Raw genomic sequence first — 22,217 nt, forward strand, 5'->3', positions numbered from 1 at the left:
CAGGCCGGAATAGAATCCAGTGATTCTTTTGCGTCTGTCACTAACGCCCCGCCCTCAGGAGTTTGAAGCACGTCACAGTCATTCAATCATTGAATCCTACTCAGAATACCATAGACAAGGTTAGACCTTCCGGATTCTCTTGAATGCCGCCATCAGTTCTAGCCTATACCATGAAGACTCTGATCTCACGGAATGGCTGGCTCGGTTGTCAGGCGATCAACCATGCATCGTGTATCAGGAATCCAAGAGATATTCACCCAATCGAAGGTAGAACGGAGGTGGTTGTCAGTCACACGTTCATAGGTGAGAATGATGATGAGTGTCACGGATCATCACATTCATCAAGTTGAAGAACAAGTGATATCTTAGAACAAGAACAAGCGGAATTGAATAGAAGAACAATAGTAATTGCATTAATACTCGAGGTACAGCAGAGCTCCACACATTAATCTATGGTGTGTAGAAACTCCACCGTTGAAAATACATAAGAACAAGGTCTAGGCATGGCTGTGAGGCCAGCCTCCCAATGATCAAAAGATCTAAAGATCAAAAGATTCCAAAGATCAGAAGATTAAAATACAATAGTAAAAGGTCCTACTTATAGAGAACTAGTAGCCTAGGGTTTACAGAGATGAGTAAATGACATAAAAATCCACTTCCGGGCCCACTTGGTGTGTGCTTGGGCTGAGCATTGAAGCATTTTCGTGTAGAGACTCTTCCTGGAGTTAAACGCCAGCTTTTATGCCAGTTTGGGCGTTTAACTCCCATTTTGGTGCCAGTTCCGGCGTTTAACGCTGGGATTTCTGAGGGTGACTTTGAACGCCAGTTTGGGCCGTCAAATCTTGGGCAAAGTATAGACTATCATATATTGCTGGAAAGCCCAGGATGTCTACTTTTCAAAGCCGGTGAGAGCGCGCCAATTGGGCTTCTGTAGCTCCAGAAAATCCACTTCGAGTGCAGGGAGGTCAGAATCCAACAGCATCTGCAGTCCTTTTCAGTCTCTGAATCAGATTTTTGCTCAGGTCCCTCAATTTCAGCCAGAAAATACCTGAAATCACAGAAAAACACACAAACTCATAGTAAAGCCCAGAAAAGTGAATTTTAACTAAAAACTAATAAAAATATACTAAAAACTAACTAGATCATACTAAAAACATACTAAAAACAATGCCAAAAAGCGTACAAATTATCCGCTCATCACAACACCAAACTTAAATTGTTGCTTGTCCTCAAGCAACTGAAAGTCAAATAAGATAAAAAGAAGAGAATATGCAATGAATTCCAAAAACATCTATGAAGATCAGTATCAATTAGATGAGCGGGGCTTTTAGCTTTTTGCCTCTGAACAGTTTTGGCATCTCACTCTATCCTTTGAAATTCAGAATGATTGGCTTCTTTAGGAACTCAGAATCCAGATAGTGTTATTGATTCTCCTAGTTAAGTATGATGATTCTTGAACACAGCTACTTATTGAGTCTTGGCCGTGGCCCAAAGCACTCTGTCTTCCAGTATTACCACCGGATACATACATGCCACAGACATATAATTGGGTGAACCTTTTCAGATTGTAACTCAGCTTTGCTAGAGTCCCCAATTAGAGGTGTCCAGGGTTCTTAAGCACACTCTTTTTGCCTTGGATCACAACTTTATTTCTTTATTTTTCTCTTTATTTTTTTTTCGCTTTCTTTTCTTTTTTTTCGGATTTTTTTTGTATTCACTGCTTTTTCTTGCTTCAAGAATCATTTTTTTATGATTTTTCAGATCCTCAGTAACATGTCTCCTTTTTCATCATTCTTTCAAGAGCCAACATTCATGAACCACAAATTCAAAAGATATATGCACTGTTTAAGCATACATTCAGAAGACAAAAATATTGCCACCACATCAAAATAATTAAACTGTTATAAAATTCAAAATTCATGCAATTCTTTTCTTTTTCAATTAAGAACATTTTTCATTTAAGAAAGGTGATGGATTCATAGGACATTCATAACTTTAAGGCATAGACACTAAGACACTAATGATCACAAGACACAAACATAGACAAACATAAGCACTAAAATTTGAAAAACAGGAAAATAAAGAACAAGGAAATTAAGGAACGGGTCCACCTTAGTGATGGCGGCTCTTTCTTCCTCTTGAAGATCCTATGGAGTGCTTGAGCTCCTCAATATCTCTTCCTTGTCTTTGTTGCTCCTCTCTCATGATTCTTTGATCTTCTCTAATTTCATGGAGGATGATGGAGTGTTCTTGATGCTCCACCCTTAGTTGTCCCATGTTGGAACTCAATTCTCCTAGGGAGGTGTTTAGTTGCTCCCAATAGTTTTGTGGAGGAAAGTGCATCCCTTGAGGTATCTCAGGGATCTCATGATGAGTGGGGTCTCTTGTATGCTCCATCCTCTTCTTAGTGATGGGCTTGTCCTCATCAATAGGGGTGTCTCCCTCTATGTCAACTCCAACTGAATAACAGACGTGACAAATGAGATGAGGGAAGGCTAACCTTGCCAAGGTAGAGGGCTTGTCCGCCACCTTATAAAGCTCTTGAGCTATAACCTCATGAACTTCTATTTCTTCTCCAATCATGATGCTATGAATCATGATAGCCCGGTCTATGGTAACTTCTGACCGGTTGCTAGTGGGAATGATTGAGCGTTGGATAAACTCCAACCATCCTCTAGCCACGGGTTTGAGGTCATGCCTTCTCAATTGAACCGGCTTCCCTCTTGAATCTCTCTTCCATTGGGCGCCCTCTTCACATATGACTGTGAGGACTTGGTCCAACCTTTGATCAAAGTTGACCCTTCTAGTGTAAGGATGTTCATCTCCTTGCATCATGGGCAAATTGAATGCCACCCTTACACTTTTCGGACTAAAATCCAAGTATTTCCCCCAAACCATAGTAAGATAATTCTTTGGATCCGGGTTCATACTTTGGTCATGGTTCTTGGTGATCCATGCATTGGCATAGAACTCTTGAACCATTAAGATTCCGACTTGTTGAATGGGGTTGGTAAGAACTTCCCAACCTCTTCTTCGGATCTCATGTCGGATCTCCGGATATTCACTCTTTTTGAGTGAGAAAGGGACCTCGGGGATCACCTTCTTCAAGGCCACAACTTCATAGAAGTGGTCTTGATGCACCCTTGAGATGAATCTTTCCATCTCCCATGACTCGGAGGTGGAAGCTTTTGCCTTCCCTTTCCTCTTTCTAGAGGTTTCTCCGGCCTTGGATGCAATAAATGGTTATGGAAAAACAAAAAGCAATGCTTTTGCCACACCAAACTTAAAATGTTTGCTCGTCCTCGAGCAAAAGAAGAAAGAAGAGAGTAGAAGAAGAAGAAATGAAGGAGATGGGAATGGCTTTTTGTTTTCGGCCAAGAAGGGGAAGAAGTAGTGTTTAGGTTGTGTGAAAATGAAGGAGTGAAGGAGGGTTTATATAGGAGTGGGGGAAGGGTGATGTTCGGCTATGTATGGGTGGGTTTGGGTGGGAAAGTGGTTTGAATTTGAATGGTGAGGTAAGTGGGGTTTTATGAAGGATGGATGTGAGTGGTGAAGAGAAAGATGGGATTTGATAGGTGAAGGGTTTTTGGGGAAGAGGTGTTGAGGTGATTGGTGAATGGGTGAAGAGGAGAGAGAGTGGCGGGGTAGGTAGGGATCCTGTGGGGTCCACAGATCCTGAGGTGTCAAGGAAAAGTCATCCCTGCACCAAATGGCAAGCAAAATCTCGTTTTGTGCCAATTCTGGCGTTAAACGCTGGGCTGTTGCCCATTTCTGGCGTTTAACGCCAGCTTCTTGCCCTTTTCTAGCGTTTAACGCCAGTCTGGTGCCCCTTTCTGGCGTTAAACGCCCAGAATGGTGCCAGACTGGGCGTTAAACGCCCATCTGCTAACCTTACTGGCGTTTAAACGCCAGTAGGTGCGTCCTCCAGGGTGTGCTGTTTTTCTTCCTGTTTTTCATTCTGTTTTTGCTCTTTTCATTGATTTTGTGACTTCTCATGATCATCAACCTACAAAAAAAACATAAAATAACAAAAGAAAATAGTTAATTATAAAACATTGGGTTGCCTCCCAACAAGCGCTTCTTTAATGTCATTAGCTTGACAGAGGACTCTCATGGAGCCTCAGAAATGCTCAGAGCTATGTTGGAACCTCCCAACACCAAACTTAGAGTTTGAATGTGGGGGTTCAACACCAAACTTAGAAGTTGGTTGTGGCCTCCCAACACCAAACTTAGAGTTTGACTGTGGGGGCTCTGTTTGGCTCTGTTTTGAGGGAAGCTCTTCATGCTTCCTCTCCACAATGATAGAGGGATATCCTTGAGCCTTAAACACCAAGGATTCTTCATTCACTTGAATGATCAACTCTCCTCTATCAACATCAATCACAGCCTTTGCTGTGGCTAGGAAGGGTCTGCCAAGGATGATGGATTCATCCATGCACTTCCCAGTCTCTAGGACTATGAAATCAGTAGGGATGTAATGGTCTTCAACTTTTACCAAAACATCCTCTACAAGTCCATAGGCTTGTTTTCTTGAGTTGTCTGCCATCTCTAGTGAGATTTTTGCAGCTTGCACCTCAAAGATCCCTAGCTTCTCCATTACAGAGAGAGGCATGAGGTTTACACTTGACCCTAAGTCACACAAGGCCTTCTTGAAGGTCATGGTGCCTATGGTACAAGGTATTGAAAACTTCCCAGGGTCCTGTCTCTTTTGAGGCAGTTTCTGCCTAGACAAGTCATCCAGTTCTTTGGTGAGCAAAGGGGGTTCATCCTCCCAAGTCTCATTTCCAAATAACTTGTCATTCAGCTTCATGATTGCTCCAAGGTATTTAGCAACTTGCTCTTCAGTGACATACTCATCCTCTTTAGAGGAAGAATACTCATCAGAGCTCATGAATGGCAGAAGTAAGTTCAATGGAATCTCTATGGTCTCATTTTGAGCCTCAGATTCCCATGGTTCCTCCTTGGGGAACTCATTGGAGGCCAGTGGACGTCCATTGAGGTCTTCCTCAGTGGCGTTCACTGCCTCTTCTTCCTCCCAAAATTCGGCCATGTTGATGGCCTTGCACTCTCCTTTTGGATTTTTTTCTGTATTGCTTGGAAGAGTACTAGGAGGGAGTTCAGTAATTTTCTTGCTCAGCTGACCCACTTGTCCCTCCAAATTTCTAATGGAGGACCTTGTTTCAGTCATGAAACTTTGAGTGATTTTGATCAGATCAGAGACCATGGTTGCTAAGTCAGAGTTATTCTGCTTAGAACTCTCTGTCTGTTGCTGAGAAGATGATGGAAAAGGTTTGCAATTGCTAAACCTGTTTCTTCCACCATTATTGTTGAAACCTTGTTGAGGTCTCTGTTGATCCTTCCATGAAAAATTTGGATGATTTCTCCATGAAGGATTATAGGTGTTTCCATAGGGTTCTCCCATGTAATTCACCTCTTCCATTGAAGGGTTCTCAGGATCATAAGCTTCTTCCTCAGATGAAGCTTCTTTAGTACTGCTTGGTGCATTTTGCATTCCAGACAGACTTTGAGAAATCATATTGACTTGTTGAGTCAATATTTTGTTCTGTGCCAGTATGGCATTCAGAGTGTCAATCTCAAGAACTCCTTTCTTCTGACTAGTCCCATTATTCACAGGATTCCTTTCAGAAGTGTACATGAATTGGTTATTTGCAACCATTTCAATTAGCTCTTGAGCTTCTGTAGGCGTCTTCTTCAGATGAAGAGAGCCTCCAGCAGAGCTATCCAAAGACATCTTGGATAGTTCAGAGAGACCATCATAGAAAATACCTATGATGCTCCATTCAGAAAGCATGTCAGAGGGACACTTTCTGATTAATTGTTTGTATCTTTCCCAAGCTTCATAGAGGGATTCTCCTTCCTTCTGTCTGAAGGTTTAGACTTCCACTCTAAGCTTACTCAATTTTTGAGGTGGAAAGAACTTTGCCAAGAAGGCATTGACTAGCTTTTCCCAAGAGTCCAGGCTTTCTTTGGGTTGAGAGTCCAACCATGTCTTAGCTCTGTCTCTTACAGCAAAAGGGAATAGCATCAGTCTATAGACCTCAAGGTCAACCCCATTAGTCTTGACAGTGTCACAGATTTGCAAGAACTCAGCTAAAAACTGATGAGGATCTTCCAATGGAAGTCCATGGAACTTGCAATTCTGTTGCATTAGAGAAACTAATTGAGGCTTAAGCTCAAAGTTGTTTGCTCCAATGGCAGGGATAGAGATGCTTCTCCCATAAAAGTCGGGAGTAGGTGCAGTAAAGTCACCCAGCACCTTCCTTGCATTGTTGGCATTGTTGTTGTTTTCGGCTGCCATGTGTTCTTCTTCTTTGAAGAATTCGTTTAGGTCCTCTACAGAGAGTTGTGCTTTGGCTTCTCTTAGCTTTCTCTTCAAGGTCCTTTCAGGTTCAGGATCAGCCTCAACAAGAATGCCTTTGCCTCTGCTCCTGCTCATAAGAAAGAGAAGAGAACAAGAAATGTGGAATCCTCTATGTCACAGTATAGAGATTCCTTGAGGTGTCAGAGGAAAAGAAAAGTAGAAGACAGAAGTAGAAAACTCGAACTTATCAAAGAAGATGGAGTTCGAATTTTGCATTAAGGAATAGTGTTAGTCCATAAACAGAAGGATGTGAGAAGAAGGGAAGTAATTTTCGAAAATTGAGTAGAAGATTTTGAAAACATTTTTGAAAAACACTAATTGATTTTCGAAAATAAAAGTGGGAAAGAAATCAAGTGATTTTTGAAAAAGATTTTGAAATTAGAAATCAAAAAGATTTGATTGAAAACTATTTGAAAAAGATGTGGTTAAGAAGATATGATTAGTTTTAAAAAAAAAAGATGTGATTGAGGAGATATGATTTGAAAAACATTTTAAAAAGATTTGATTTTGAAAATTAAAAACTTGGCTAACAAGAAAAGATATGATTCAAACATTAAACCTTTCTCAACAGAAAAGGCAACATACTTGAAATGTTGAATCAAATCATTAATTGATATCAAGTATCTTTGAAAAAGGAAAGAAATTAATTTTGAAAGCATATGATTGAAAAGATATGATTTGAAAAAGATTTGATTTTGAAAAACTTTGAAAACTTGAAAAAAAATTGCATTGAAAACAGAATCTTCCCTCTTGTGCCATCCTGGCGTTAAACGCCCAGAATGGTGCACATTCTGGCGTTTAACGCCCAAAACTATACCCTTTTGGGCGTTAAACGCCCAACCAGGTACCCTGGCTGGCGTTTAAACGCCAGTCTGTCCTTCTTCACTGGGCGTTTTGAACGCCCAGCTTTTTCTGTGCAATTCCTCTGCTGTATGTTCTGAATCTTCAATTCTCTGTATTATTGACTTGAGAAGACACAAATTAAAAATATTTTTGGATTTTAATAATAAGGAAAAATCAAAATGCAACTAAAATCAAAAGAACAATGCATGCAAGACACCAAACTTAACATGAGACACTAGACTCAAACAAGAAATATTTTTGGATTTTATGACTTTGTAAATTTTTTTGTGTTTTTCGAAAATCAAGTGGAAAAAGAAAATAAAGGTATCAAAATTCTTAATGAGAATTCCAGGAATCAGTGCAATGCTAGTCTAAGACTCCGGTCCAGGAATTAGACATGGCTTCACAGCCAGCCAAGCTTTCAAGGAAAGCTTCGGTCCAAAACACTAGACATGGCCAATGGCCAGCCAAGCCTTAGCAGATCACTGCTCCAAAAGCAAGATTGATAGAAATCAACAAGCTCTTGTGATGATAAGTTGAAACCTCGGTCCAATGAAATTAGACATGGCCTTTCAGCCAGCCAGACTTCAACAAATCATCATGAAACTCTAGAATTCATCTTCAAGAATTCCGAAAAAAATACCTAATCTAAGCAACAAGATGAACTGTCAGTTGTCCAAACTCAACAATCCCCGGCAACGGCGCCAAAAACTTGGTGCACGAAATTGTGATCAATACTTTTCACAAATCAAATAATCCCCGGTAATGAATCCAAAAACTTGGTGTTCAATACCATGGCATAAACACAACTTCGCACAACTAACCAGCAAGTGTACTGGGTCGTCCAAGTAATAAACCTTACGCGAGTAAGGGTCGATCCCACAGAGATTGTTGGTATGAAGCAAGCTATGGTCACCTTGTAAATCTCAGTCAGGCAAACTCAAATGGGTATGGTGATAAACAAATAAAGCATAAAGATAAAGATAGAGATACTTACGTAATTCATTGGTAGGAACTTCAGATAAGCGTATGAAGATGCCTTCCCTTCCGTCTCTCTGCTTTCCTACTGTCTTCATCCAATCCTTCTTACTCCTTTCCATGGCAAGCTTATGCAAGGGTTTCACCGTTGTCAGTGGCTACCTCCCATCCTCTCAGTGGAAATGTTCAACGCACCCTGTCACGGCACGGCTATCCATCTGTCGGTTCTCGATCAGGCCGGAATAGAATCCAGTGATTCTTTTGCGTCTGTCACTAACGCCCCGCCCTCAGGAGTTTGAAGCACGTCACAGTCATTCAATCATTGAATCCTACTCAGAATACCATAGACAAGGTTAGACCTTCCGGATTCTCTTGAATGCCGCCATCAGTTCTAGCCTATACCATGAAGACTCTGATCTCACGGAATGGCTGGCTCGGTTGTCAGGCGATCAACCATGCATCGTGTATCAGGAATCCAAGAGATATTCACCCAATCGAAGGTAGAACGGAGGTGGTTGTCAGTCACACGTTCATAGGTGAGAATGATGATGAGTGTCACGGATCATCACATTCATCAAGTTGAAGAACAAGTGATATCTTAGAACAAGAACAAGCGGAATTGAATAGAAGAACAATAGTAATTGCATTAATACTCGAGGTACAGCAGAGCTCCACACCTTAATCTATGGTGTGTAGAAACTCCACCGTTGAAAATACATAAGAACAAGGTCTAGGCATGGCCGTGAGGCCAGCCTCCCAATGATCAAAAGATCTAAAGATCAAAAGATTCCAAAGATCAGAAGATTAAAATACAATAGTAAAAGGTCCTACTTATAGAGAACTAGTAGCCTAGGGTTTACAGAGATGAGTAAATGACATAAAAATCCACTTCCGGGCCCACTTGGTGTGTGCTTGGGCTGAGCATTGAAGCATTTTCGTGTAGAGACTCTTCCTGGAGTTAAACGCCAGCTTTTATGCCAGTTTGGGCGTTTAACTCCCATTTTGGTGCCAGTTCCGGCGTTTAACGCTGGGATTTCTGAGGGTGACGTTGAACGCCGGTTTGGGCCGTCAAATCTTGGGCAAAGTATGGACTATCAAATATTGCTGGAAAGCCCAGGATATCTACTTTCCAACGCCGTTGAGAGCGCGCCAATTGGGCTTCTGTAGCTCCAGAAAATCCACTTCGAGTGCAGGGAGGTCAGAATCCAACAGCATCTGCAGTCCTTTTCAGTCTCTGAATCAGATTTTTGCTCAGGTCCCTCAATTTCAGCCAGAAAATACCTGAAATCACAGAAAAACACACAAACTCATAGTAAAGCCCAGAAAAGTGAATTTTAACTAAAAACTAATAAAAATATACTAAAAACTAACTAGATCATACTAAAAACATACTAAAAACAATGCCAAAAAGCGTACAAATTATCCGCTCATCATGTAGCTATTGGGTATCTTCTATTTTGATTTTGAATTACTCACTCGGGAAGGGGGTTTAATTCAATGAATGCTTGTGTGAGCCTCGGAAGGGGAATCACTTGTATTAGATTTGAAGCTCTATCCTTCACTACTCTCTTGATCAACACTATTCGGGAGGAATTAAAATCTTGAGAGTTAATGTGGCTTATGGATAGGAGAAATTCACTTAACCTCTTCTCATGACAATTAGATCAAGGAATTGGCAAGATTGATTATGATTAGAGAGATTGGATTACCAAGGAATTGGGATCCAATCAATTTCAACCTGCCATAGATCTACCCATATGATTGAGAAAGGAGTTGAGACCCATTTGATTCATGAAGGATTATGATATCTCCAATCCCTGATGAATCATTTTCTTTGAATTTTTTCAACTTAGAGCTCTCCGATTTCACTGCAATTCACATTGTCCAGTTCTGTTTTGATTCCCATCACCTAAATCCCTTTATAATTCATGCAATTTAAGTTTTATTGTCCTTTAAGTTTCTGCAATTTTAATTTTCTGTATTTTAAGATTCAGTTATTTGCCTTTCTTGCAATTTAAGATTCAGTCCTTTCAATTCCTTGCACTTTAAGTTTCAGCAATTTAAGCTTCTTGCCATTTACATTTCAAGCTCTTTACATTCTGCAATTTAGATTTCTTGTAATTTAAATTCTGTTATTCAAATTCCACCCAAATCATTGATAAACCACTATTTTATGGTTTATCTTGTGCTAATTTGGGTGGTTTTTGTCAACTCTTCACTCACTTATTCATATGATTTGCACGATTTTACAATCCCTTCCAACTTTTATTCTATGGTTGTAAACTTGCTTCCCAGACCTCTAATTTATATATTTTTGATTCCCCTTATACCATTCGATGTCGTGATTTGTGTGTTGAGTGTTTTCAGGCTTTATAGGGCAGGAATGGCTCAGAGGGTGGAGAGGAAGCTTGCAAAAATGGAAGGAACGCAAGAAAACAAAAGAGCTGACCAGCGAGGAGTGATGTGGATATGCATTTTAGCGCATTCACAGATCAACGCGCACGCGCATCTGTCGTGTATGCGCACCAGGCAAAGAGGATAATTAACGCGCACGCTGATGCCAGGGCATCTAGGCCAGTTTCACTGACCTTTTCTTTACTGTTTTAGGTTAGTTTCATGTATTTTCTTAGTGAATAAGCAAGTTTTGGATGAAAATACACTTACACCTTGATTCAAGCAACTATTATGAATTTCACATGATTTCATGAGGATTTTTGCTAGAATTGAATGATAAATTGATGATGCATAATCTCATGACTTTGGCTAGAGCTTTGATGCACTTTATTTGCTTGATTTCAGGACAAAGGAAGCAAGGAAGAACCACGTTAGTACTCACGTTAATCTAGTTAACGTGACCACTAACGTGGAATGGTAAATAGCTTGCAACATTAATGAGAAAAGTGATTACCAATAACGCCTGTGAAGCCATCATAAGCCCATGTTAATTGCCACGTTAACTAGGTTAACGTGGTAGTTAATGTGGAGACAAAAGAAAGCTCCAACGTTAGTGGTAAACGTGAACACCACTAACGTTCCAAGATTTGGCAATAAGCCACGTTAAGAGTCACGTTAACTTAGTTAACGTGAACTCTAACGTGGAAGAGAGGAACAATGCCAACGTTAGTGACACTCACCTTTGTCACTAATGTTGGATCAAACTAGCATTGTGATAAACCACTATTTTATGGTTTACAATGTGTTTAATTGTGTGGTTTAATCATGATCCTTACCCACTTATTCATTAATTTAGCATGCATTTATATTTCCTTCCTGAAATTATTACATGATTGAAAACTGCTTTCTAGAGGCTTTTAATTATGCATTTTAATTCTTCTTTATTCCATTCGATACCGTAATCTGTGTGTTAAGTGTTTCAGGCTTTATAGGGCATGAATGAGTTGGAGATTGGAAAGGAAGCTAGCAAAAATGAAAGGAACATGAGAAATTGAGGAGATAACCAGCGAGAAGTGACGCGGCCGCATGGCTCACGCGTTCGCGTGAGAGAGGAGAAATCGCAGTGACGTGGCCGCATGGCTCACGCGACCACGCGGATTGGAAAAGCACAAGTGACGCGGAAGCGTGGACGACACGAACGCATGGCAGGGAAAACGCGAATGACGCGTCCGCATGGATGACGCGATCGCGTGACGTGCGCGATCTGTAGAATTACAAAAGTCGCTGGCAGAGATTCTGGGCCGCATTTTAACCCAGTTTTTGGCCCAAAAACACAGATTAAAGTCAGGAAACTTGCAGAGACTCATCAGGCTCTCATAATTCACTTTTCATAGTTTAGATGTAGTTTTTAGAGAGAGAGGTTTTCTCCTCTCTCTTAGGATTTAAGATTAGAATTCCTCTTAAAGGATTTAGGATTTATTATTATTTCAACTTATAATTCTTCTGAGCTCCAGGTTTAATATTTCTTTATTTTGACTTCTCTTATTTTTAATTATATATGTTGCCAAATTGGCTTAATGACATTCATGTTATGATTTTCTTAATAAATATTATTTGAGGTATTTTCAGATCTATGATTTGTTTCTTTTATTTATGATATAAATAATTTAGATTTTTCTACCTTTAGGCTTTGGTTGATTAATTGGTGACTCTTGAGTTATCAAACTCATTGTTGATTGAAAATTGGAATTCTTCAAGAATTGATTCGAGATCCAATAACTCTAACTTTTCCCAATGAAAGACTGGGACTTGAGGATTCGAATTAATTCATTCACTTGACTTACCTTCATAGTTAGAGGTTAACAAAGTGGGAGAAAAATCCAATTCTCATCATAATTGATAAGGATAACTAGGATAGGAGTTCTAGTTCTCATACTTTGCCAAGAGTTTATTTTACAGTCATTTATTTAGTTTACTTGTCATTTATCATATCTACTCCTCATTCTCAAAACCCCCGATTTACAAAGCTCATAACCAATAATAAGAACATACCTCCCTACAATTCCTTGAGAAGACGACCCGAGGTTTAAATACTTCGGTTATCAATTTATTTAGGGGTTTGTTACTTGTGACAACCAAAACGTTTGCACGAAGGGATTTCTGTTGGTTTAGAATCTATATCTACAACGCGACTATTTTTATAAAATTCTTTACTAGCAAAAATCCTAACGTCAAAATGGCGCCGTTGCTGGGGAATTGCAAACGTGTCCCTTATTATTGGTTATTGTAAATATTTTTCAAATTTTTTTTCTTTTATTTGTTTATTTGTTTTCTCTCTTCCCTCTTATTTCTAATATCTATTATGAATTCTCACCCCTCTCGCTATGAGTTTGGTTCTAATTTTGTTGCAAGGAATGGAAGCTATAACTGGACTATGCATCAAGGTCTAAGCAATCAAAGATGGATGGAGCCACAAGGATCCGATCAACCCTTTAGGCAACAACATCCTCCTAGATATCATGGATAGAGACCATTTTACAATGCATGCCCAACTGATAGATTTGGTGGACCGCCTTGTAACTACCAACAAGCCCCACCCTGTGCTCAGAGACCATCCTCTCGACATAACTTCGAACCACCACACTCACAAGCTTCTTTTCACTATTCACTACCACATGATCCTTATCCGCCCCAACGCCAATCCAATTACTCCCAAGAACCACCACTCTCCTACGCACCATGTCCACATCCATCAAGCCAAAAATCACAGGTTCGCTTTGAGGAATCAATAAACCAGTTCAATGCAACCCTTCATCAAATGGAGCAAGCAATAAATCAATTATCTTCCAGACGTTCAGACACTCAACAAACTCCCATGGCTTCATGTGGAGAATCTAATGAAGAACGCAGCACGGAGAAGACACTAAAGACTCCAGTGGACAACATAGAGCATAACTTCGTACTGGAACAAGTAGAGGACGCTGTCATTGTAGAAGAAGAAGAGTTGGTTGAAGATTTAGGAGATGTTGAACCTCCTAGGAAATACAGAGTCATGGAAGACCCCGTCAAGGATGTTACAATTGACGCTAAAGAGGAGGTTGCACAGCCTCCAATGCAGATATCTTATGAAGAACTGGACGGAGTAACTCAAGACACATGTTTCCTTGATGATGATAGTCACCAGTCAAGTCCCCCTAGTGATGAACTTGCACCCGCAAGTGAATTCTTTGAGACAGAAGAATCTTTCCCAAGTAAATACGAAGATGATGCAGAGGTCGACTTTTCTCAACCTCCTAATTATGACTCAAGTGATAAGGAAGATATGGAAGACTTTGACCAGGACATGGCTGGAATGGAAAAGGTTTGCAAGGAAGTGGAGAATTCACTGAAGACCACAAGGGAGTAGAGCTTGCAGAACCACTAAAAACACTGATCCCAAGGCCACTACCAACCAACACAGACTTCAAGTGGGTAAAATCCTTGACTCTTATCTTTATTTTTCCACTTGAATACGGTTTACTTGAAACAGATGGCCAGCTTAGAGTTTTCTGCGGCTTTAAGAGTAAAAGGGAAATGGCTCGCACTCAGAGCTGGTATACAAGGTTCAATAAGGTTCCACGCTTCAACTCGAAGTGTACAGATTGGTATCATGTTCAATCGAATGGATCTTGGAAAACGTTTGGTCATCTTGGTGAGAATCTAATTTCCAAACCGCCCGGATGGAAAATTATAGATCAAAACAAAAGTGGATTTGGAACCAAAGTTTGGGATCCTGGAATATATTTTGATATTCATCACCCCGGGAGCCTGAAAATCTGTTTGAAGCTGCTCAGAAGCTTCACATGCCTAGTTTGGGACCCCGGAGGCTACTGGAACTCCAAACATTGGTGGAGATTTCTGGATGAGTTCAAGCACAAGCCGCCATAATAGGAAGCTCCTCAATTGTCCAACTTAAGAACTTTAACTAAAAGTGCTAGGTGGGAGACAACCCACCATGGTATAATCGTTCCTTTTTCATTTTTATTTAGTTTTATTTGTTTTCAAGTTTTTCATTGAACCTGGAATTACTCATAACATTCATATCATTTTGCATTCTGCATACTGCATATTAAAAAAAATGCCACGCGATGTGACCACATCAGCGACGCGTCCGCGTCGAAAGGAGAGGTGAAAAAATAAAAACGAACAAAGAGTCATGCTGGAGCGTGGCTGGAGGCGTGCCAGTGACCCAAATCATCCCACGCGACCGCGTCATTGACGCGTCCGCGTCACATGGGAATAATGGCCTCCCACGCGACCGCGTGCCCCACGCGGCCGCGTGCCCTGATTTTCGACGTAAAAAGGGTGCACAATGAATTATTGTGTGAGAGTGGTGCTGGATTGGTGCTAGACGCACAATCTCTATCACGCGACTGCGTCGCCGACGCGTCTGCGTCATTCCTTTCTGGAGTCCACTCACGCGATCGCATGGCCCACGCGATCGCGTCACCCAAAATTTGGCAAAATAAGATTTTGAACAGAGAGTTGTGCGAGTGCGAGGCTGCCCTCGCGCCAGTAGCATAACCTGAGTCACGCGTCCGCGTGACTGACGCGACCGCGTCGATTAATTTAAGCGCAAGTCGTGTGACCGCGTCCCCCACGGCCGCACAACTTTCCAAACGCAGCCAAATATCTTATATTCTCTTTCCTATATCTAATTCTTTTCTTCCTTTCTTATTTCTTTTCTTCTTTCTTCTTCCTTTTCTTACTTTCTTCTTCTAATCCCTTTTCACTTCTATTTAATTTATTTGCATAGTTTCATTCATTGCATTATTTTCATTGGTGTTAGAAATTTATTTATTTTGCTTGTGGGTTATTCAAAGAATTGTTTGACAATTATATATTATTTTTATAGGGTTTCTTGCATGTTCTAATTAATATTTTCAATAACATATTCACCATGCTTGCTAAGTATTTGTGAAAAAGCCCGTATGGCATTATGCATTATTTTAAATTATTCTCTTCTACTATTCAATGCTTGCTTTTCACAAATTTTCTTTACTATTTTATTAATTAAATATAATTGTCAATACAAACGTTATTGTTAGTTTCTCACGACTAACAATACATTAAAGCTTTTGATGCTTGATCTATGCTACTCATGCCCTTGCCGGCATGCTAATAAACATCTTGCATCCAATACTCCCCATTCCTTGCTATATTTCCATTGATGAACTGATCACATGGAATCGCGACCATGTCTTTCATTCACTATTTTCCTTACTTGGCATGATTATCACTCGTACCGCCCTCTTCTTTGCTCTATCCCTTTGACTTCATGTCCCTTTCTCTTCTCCCTTTTTCAGGCTGGCCACCGGGAAGAGTAAAGAGAAAGACTCTACAACGAGCATCGGCTGAGGAACCACAACACCCGCCCACCTGTACATCTCAGCATGCACCGAGGATGGTGCAATCTTTAAGTGTGGGGAGGTCGATACCGATCTCCACAGGTCAGTTAGTCCCTTCTTAACACCAATTTTTGTTTTTCATTGTTGCATTATAGTTTAATTTTATGCATATTTTACCACTTGGTTAAAGTAATATTTTCTTTTTCAAGAAATTTTTATAGTATTTCACTAATTAGAATAAAACTTTTTGAAAAACTTGTTTGAAGAAATATTATTTTGGAACATAGTTTAGAGCTCGAACACACAAAACCAGTGAGATTTTGAGCCTATTTGATTGGTTACATTTTATCAACCAATATTTTATTTTTGGTGTGTGTTTCTCTCTCTAAAATTGTGATCTTTGTCTTGCTTAATTCTATATTTCTATTATTTGATGTATGCATGCACTTATATGATTGAGGCCTTGTTTCACTGAGCTTACATACCCTTATGGCCTAACCTTTTATTATCCTTTGCAAACCCATGTTGAGCCTATTTTACCCCTTGTTCTTTACTTTAGCGCATCACTAACTCTAAGCAGAAAACAATAATGTCCCTAATTTGAATCCTTGATTAGCTTAGACTAGTGAGAATGCTCATGAATTAAGTGTGGGGAAAAGTGGGTTTGGAAACATTTGGTTTGGGAATTGAGTATGTTAGACTTTGTGTGAAAATATGAAAAATGTTAAGAACATGTTTATGCATTCAAAACCTTAATCATATACATTGAGAAGAATAAAAAAAAAGCAGTAATAAAAGGGGACAAAATGCCCCAAAGTAAGTGTTGGTATCAATGCATATGTACTAAACTCAATTTTAGGATGCATGAACATGTGGAAAGCACAGTTAATGGGAAGTTAGATTTTGTATTTTAATTAAATGAATTGTCTTGAGTTAGGTGGAAATTTATATAATAAGGATTCAAATTTTAGTCCACTTGGCCAAATACAATCCTACCTTGACCCTAACCCCATTATAACCCTTAAAAGACCTCTTGATTTGTGTATTGGTGCATTAAATTTTTGTCGATTTTTAGATGAAGAGCAAGCTATAGAAAGCAAGATTAGTAGAGAATTGAGAGAATTGACCCTAGACACTTGAGAGTTAGAGTGATATACACTACCAGTAAGGGTTCAGTGCTTAATTCTATGTTCCCTGCACTCATGATCCATCTTCTTCTTGCAAGTTACTTATATTGTATTTTGTGATTTGAATTAGTAAAATCCAGTTCATATCTATTCTTGAAGGATTTATTTACTTTTCACCAAGTAGGTAGAATCATTTTAGCATGTAGTTGCATTCACATTCATAGGTTGCATTGCATGAGTCTTGCCTTTCCCTACTCATTTATTTGGTCTCCTTGAGTTTAGCATGAGGACATGCTAATGTTTAAGTGTGGGGAGGTTGATAAACCACTATTTTATGGTTTACAATGTGTTTAATTGTGTGGTTTTATCATGATCCTTACCCACTTATTCATTAATTTAGCATGCATTTATATTTCCTTCCTGAAAATTATTACATGATTGAAAACTGCTTCCTAGAGACTTTTAATTATGCATTTTAATTCTCCTTTATTCCATTCGATGACGTAATCTGTGTGTTAAGTGTTTCAGGCTTTATAGGGCATGAATGAGTTGGAGATTGGAAAGGAAGCTAGCAAAAATGGAAGGAACACAAGAAATTGAGGAGATAACCAGCGAGAAGTGACGCGACTGCATGGCTCACGTGTTCGTGTGAGAGAGGAGAAATCGCAGTGACGCGGCCGCATGGCTCACGCGACCGCGCGGATTGGAAAAGCACAAGTGACGCGGAAGCGTGGACGACGCGAACGCGTGGCAGGGAAAAACGCAAATGACGCGTCCGCATGGATGACGCGATCGCGTGACGTGCGCGATCTGCAGAATTACAAAAGTCACTGGCAGAGATTCTGGGCCGCATTTCAACCCAGTTTTCGGCCTAGAAACACAGATTAAAGTCAGGAAACTTGCAGAGACTCATCAGGCTCTCATAATTCACTTTTCATAGTTTAGATGTAGTTTTTAGAGAGAGAGGTTATCTCCTCTCTCTTAGGATTTAGGATTAGAATTCCTCTTAAAGGATTTTGGATTTATTATTATTTCAACTTATAATTCTTCTGAGCTCCAGGTTTAATATTTCTTTATTTTGACTTCTCTTATTTTTAATTATATATGTTGCCAATTTGGCTTAATGACATTCATGTTATGATTTTCTTAATAAATATTATTTGAGGTATTTTCAGATCTATGATTTGTTTCTCTTATTTATGATCTAAATAATTTAGATTTTTCTACCTTTTGGCTTTGGTTGATTAATTGGTGACTCTTGAGTTATCAAACTCATTGTTGATTGAAAATTGGAATTCTTCAAGAATTGATTCGAGATCCAATAACTCTAACTTTTCCCAAGGAAAGACTGGGACTTGAGGATTCGAATTAATTCATTCACTTGACTTACCTTCATAGTTAGAGGTTAACAAAGTGGGAGAAAAATCCAATTCTCATCACAATTGATAAGGATAACTAGGATAGGACTTCCAGTTCTCATACCTTGCCAAGCGTTTATTTTACAGTCATTTATTTAGTTTACTTGTCATTTATCATATCTGCTCCTCATTCTCAAAAGCCCCGATTTACAAAGCTCATAACCAATAATAAGAACATACCTCCCTGCAATTTCTTGAGAAGACGACCCGAGGTTTAAATACTTCGGTTATTAATTTATTTAGGGGTTTGTTACTTGTGACAACCAAAACGTTTGCACGAAGGGATTTCTGTTGGTTTAGAATCTATATCTACAACGCGACTATTTTTATAAAATTCTTTACTAGCAAAAATTCTAACGTCACATTGCCCACGTTAGTGGTCACGTTAAGACCACTAACGTGAAAGTTAATGTGGAGCTAAGATTGATGAGCCAATGTTAGTGACACTCACCTTTGTCACTAACGTTGGAGATGGCATTCACTACCACGTTAACTTAGTTAATGTGAGCTCTAACTTGGAGAGTAGGGGCACTTGGAGCGTTAGTGACAAAGGTAAGTGTCACTAACGCTCTCAAAGGTGAGGCATAACCACGTTAAGAGCCACGTTAGTTACACTAACGTGAACTCTAATGTGGGGACAAAGGGCACAAGGCAACATTATTGGGAAAGGTGAGTCCCAATAACGCTTGCGAAGGTTTATAAGGCAACATTATTGGGAAAGGTGAGTCCCAATAACGCTTGCGAAGGTTTACAAGGCTACGTTAGTGGTCACGTTGGTGCCACTAATATTGGAGTTAACGTGGGCTATATGGGGTTGGAACGTTAGTGAAAAATGTGATTGCCACTAACGTTCCCGAACCCACAATGTCACTTAACGTTAACTTCACTAACACCCATGCCTAATTCATACTTCTCTGCAAGCTGAGCCCACTAAAGATTGTAACTGCTTCAACTCAAGATCTAAGGCCCATATCCAAGACTTGAAGAACTCACTAGAAGATCAAGAGAAGTAGTATATATAGGAGTAGTTTTGAACTATAGAGAAGCTGGGCACTTTGGAGAACTACCCTCTGTATATTTACTTTTTTGCTCTTTTAGCTAAACATGTATTCTTTTCTGCCATTTTTCATTTCTGGAGCTATGAACAACTAAACTCCTTTCATTGGGTTAGGGAGCTCTGTTGTAATTTGATGGATCAATTATAGTTTTCATTTCTCTTCTTCTTTCTTCTCTTTTGATTTACTAGAAAGCTTTCGATCTTAATTCAATTGGTTAGTTGTCTTGGAAAAGAAACTCTCCATAATTGGATCTCCTCTGAGCCTTGGAAAAGGGATGAGGAGCTCATGCTAGAAATACTTTCTCATGTTGGACCAAATTGGGGTCTGGGCGGATATAGTGACATGTAATCCTCCCAACACTTTGATTTGGAAATACATGTGGTATAATCAGTGACCATACTTTATCTCTTTCCATGAGCAATTAAATCAAGGAATTGGGCAATTGTTCGAGTTTAGAGAGATTGGGTTGCCAAGGAATTGGAACCCAATCACTTAAGATTACCAAGGAGATCAATAGATGCTTTGATTGAGGAAGAGATGAAAATGAATTTGATCCAGAGAATACAACATCTCCTGAGCCCAATGAATTCTCCATTTTTGATCTTACCCATTCTCTTTACTTTCTGCCATTTATGTTCATGCTCATTTCCCCAAATCCCCATCTAAGATTCTGCTCTTTATTTTCTGCTATTTACTTTCCCGCCATTTAATTTTCTGCAATTCTCAAACTACATTCTGTTTAGCTCAACTAGCATACTCTTCCAACTAAAGTTGCTTGACCAATCAATCCCTGTGGGATTCGACCTCACTTTATTGTGAGTTTTTACTTGACGATAATTCGGTGTACTTGCCGAAGAGAAATTTGTTGAGAGACAAGTTTTCATGCATCAAGTTTATGGCACCGTTACCGGGGATTGATTTTGTATCAATAATGATTAAGTTGGAAGTTCACTAGATTGAGCATTTTTTTCCTTTGTTGTTTACTCTATTCAGTCATTTATCTTCATTTTGTTTAGCTTCTTCCTCATCCCCTTTACCCTCTCTGTTTTTCTTTCTTTCTTTGTTATTATCTACAATTCTGCTCACTAACCCACTAACTGTTTGATAATTTGCATCACTCACACTAATAATCACTCTAACAAGAATAATTATTTCATTTCATCTCTTGCTGTGTGCTTTGTTAGTTGTAAGACAGGGAAAAGAGGGGGAGCTTCAACTTCCTTCGATTTAGAACCTGAAAGGACCCTCCGGAGACTAAGGAGGGAAGTAAGAGGGAAATGAGTTGTTAGTGCTGAGGAAGAGGAAGAGTACTTTGAAACCAACATGGAAGAGAACTTGGAAAACAATTATGAAAGAGAAGCTCACAACCATACTAGAGAAGGCCCTGCAAATCATGCTGGGTAAGAAAGGAAAGTTCTAGGCTCCTACATCAATCCAAATCCAAGAAACTGTGGAAGTAGCATCCAGAAGCCCACCATACATGCCAACAACTTTGAACTAAAACCCCAGCTCATCACCCTTGTTCAGAACAACTGCTCATTTGGAGGAAGTGCTCAAGAAGACCCCAATCAACATCTAACCACCTTCCTGAGAATTTGTGACACTGTAAAGTCTAATAAAGTCCATCCGAATGTCTATAGGCTGCTTTTGTTCCCTTTTTCACTCAGGGACAAGGCATCCAAGTGGCTTGAATCTTTCCCAAAGGAGAGCTTAACAAATTAGGAAGATGTGGTGAATAAATTTTTGGCAAGATTCTACCCTCCTCAAAGAATTAATAGGCTGAGAGCTGAGGTGCAGACTTTCAGGCAACAAGATGGTGAGACTCTCTATGAGGCATGGGAGAGGTTCAAGGACTTAACAAGAAGATGCCCACCAGATATGTTCAATGAATGGGTTCAACTTCACATTTTCTATGAAGGTCTTTCCTATGAGTCAAAGAAGGTTGTAGATCATTCACCAGGGGCTCTCTAAACAAGAAGAAAACCATTGGAGAAGCCATAGATGTCATTGAAACAGTAGCTGAGAATGGCTACTTCTATGCCTCTGAAAGAAGTAACACTCGAGGAGTAATGGAGCTGAACCACTTGGATGCAGTGCTAGCTCAAAATAAGATGATCACCAAGTAGCTAGCAGATCTCACCAAGAAGGTGGAGGAAAACCAAGTTGCAGCAGTCATCACTTCATCACCAGCTCAAGAAGGAGTGAATATAGGAGAAGAAGGTGACTGGGAACAAGCCAACTATGTTGGAAACTCACCTAGACAAATTCATGACCCATACTCCAAAACTTACAACTCTGGATGGAGAAATCACCCCAACTTTGGTTGGGGAAATCAACAAGACCAAGGTCAAAACCAGAGACGCCACAACCTCAATTCCAACAACAATGCAACTCACCAACATACCTCACAGAGATCCTATCAATACCCACTTAACCACCCTTCTCAACCACCTAACCCCAATCCACCATCACTAACGGATGATAGACTTTCAAAAATTGAGACTCTACTTGAAGATTTATGTAGAGAAGTCCAAGACAACAAGGTGTTTAAGGAAGAAGTGCGAGCCAATATCAAAAACCAAGGAGAAAACATCAAGAGACTGGAGTCCCAAGTAGGGTATCTATCTCAA

At 39.7% G+C, this 22,217-nt stretch overlaps 2 non-coding genes across 2 annotated transcripts; one reads left to right on the top strand and one right to left on the bottom strand.

The window, feature by feature from the left end:
- The first annotated feature begins 5,806 nt into the window (after nucleotides 1-5,806).
- On the top strand, nucleotides 5,807-5,914 carry LOC112711788 (small nucleolar RNA R71). Its single transcript, XR_003157600.1, has one exon. It is a non-coding gene; the product is annotated as a small nucleolar RNA R71 (small nucleolar RNA).
- Nucleotides 5,915-21,363: 15,449 nt separating this feature from the next.
- Nucleotides 21,364-21,470, bottom strand: LOC112716516 (small nucleolar RNA R71). The gene has a single exon (XR_003160384.1). It is a non-coding gene; the product is annotated as a small nucleolar RNA R71 (small nucleolar RNA).
- Between the last annotated feature and the right edge of the window lie 747 nt (nucleotides 21,471-22,217).

Source organism: Arachis hypogaea, chromosome 1, assembly GCF_003086295.3.
Source record: "Arachis hypogaea cultivar Tifrunner chromosome 1, arahy.Tifrunner.gnm2.J5K5, whole genome shotgun sequence".
NCBI lineage: Eukaryota > Viridiplantae > Streptophyta > Magnoliopsida > Fabales > Fabaceae > Arachis > Arachis hypogaea.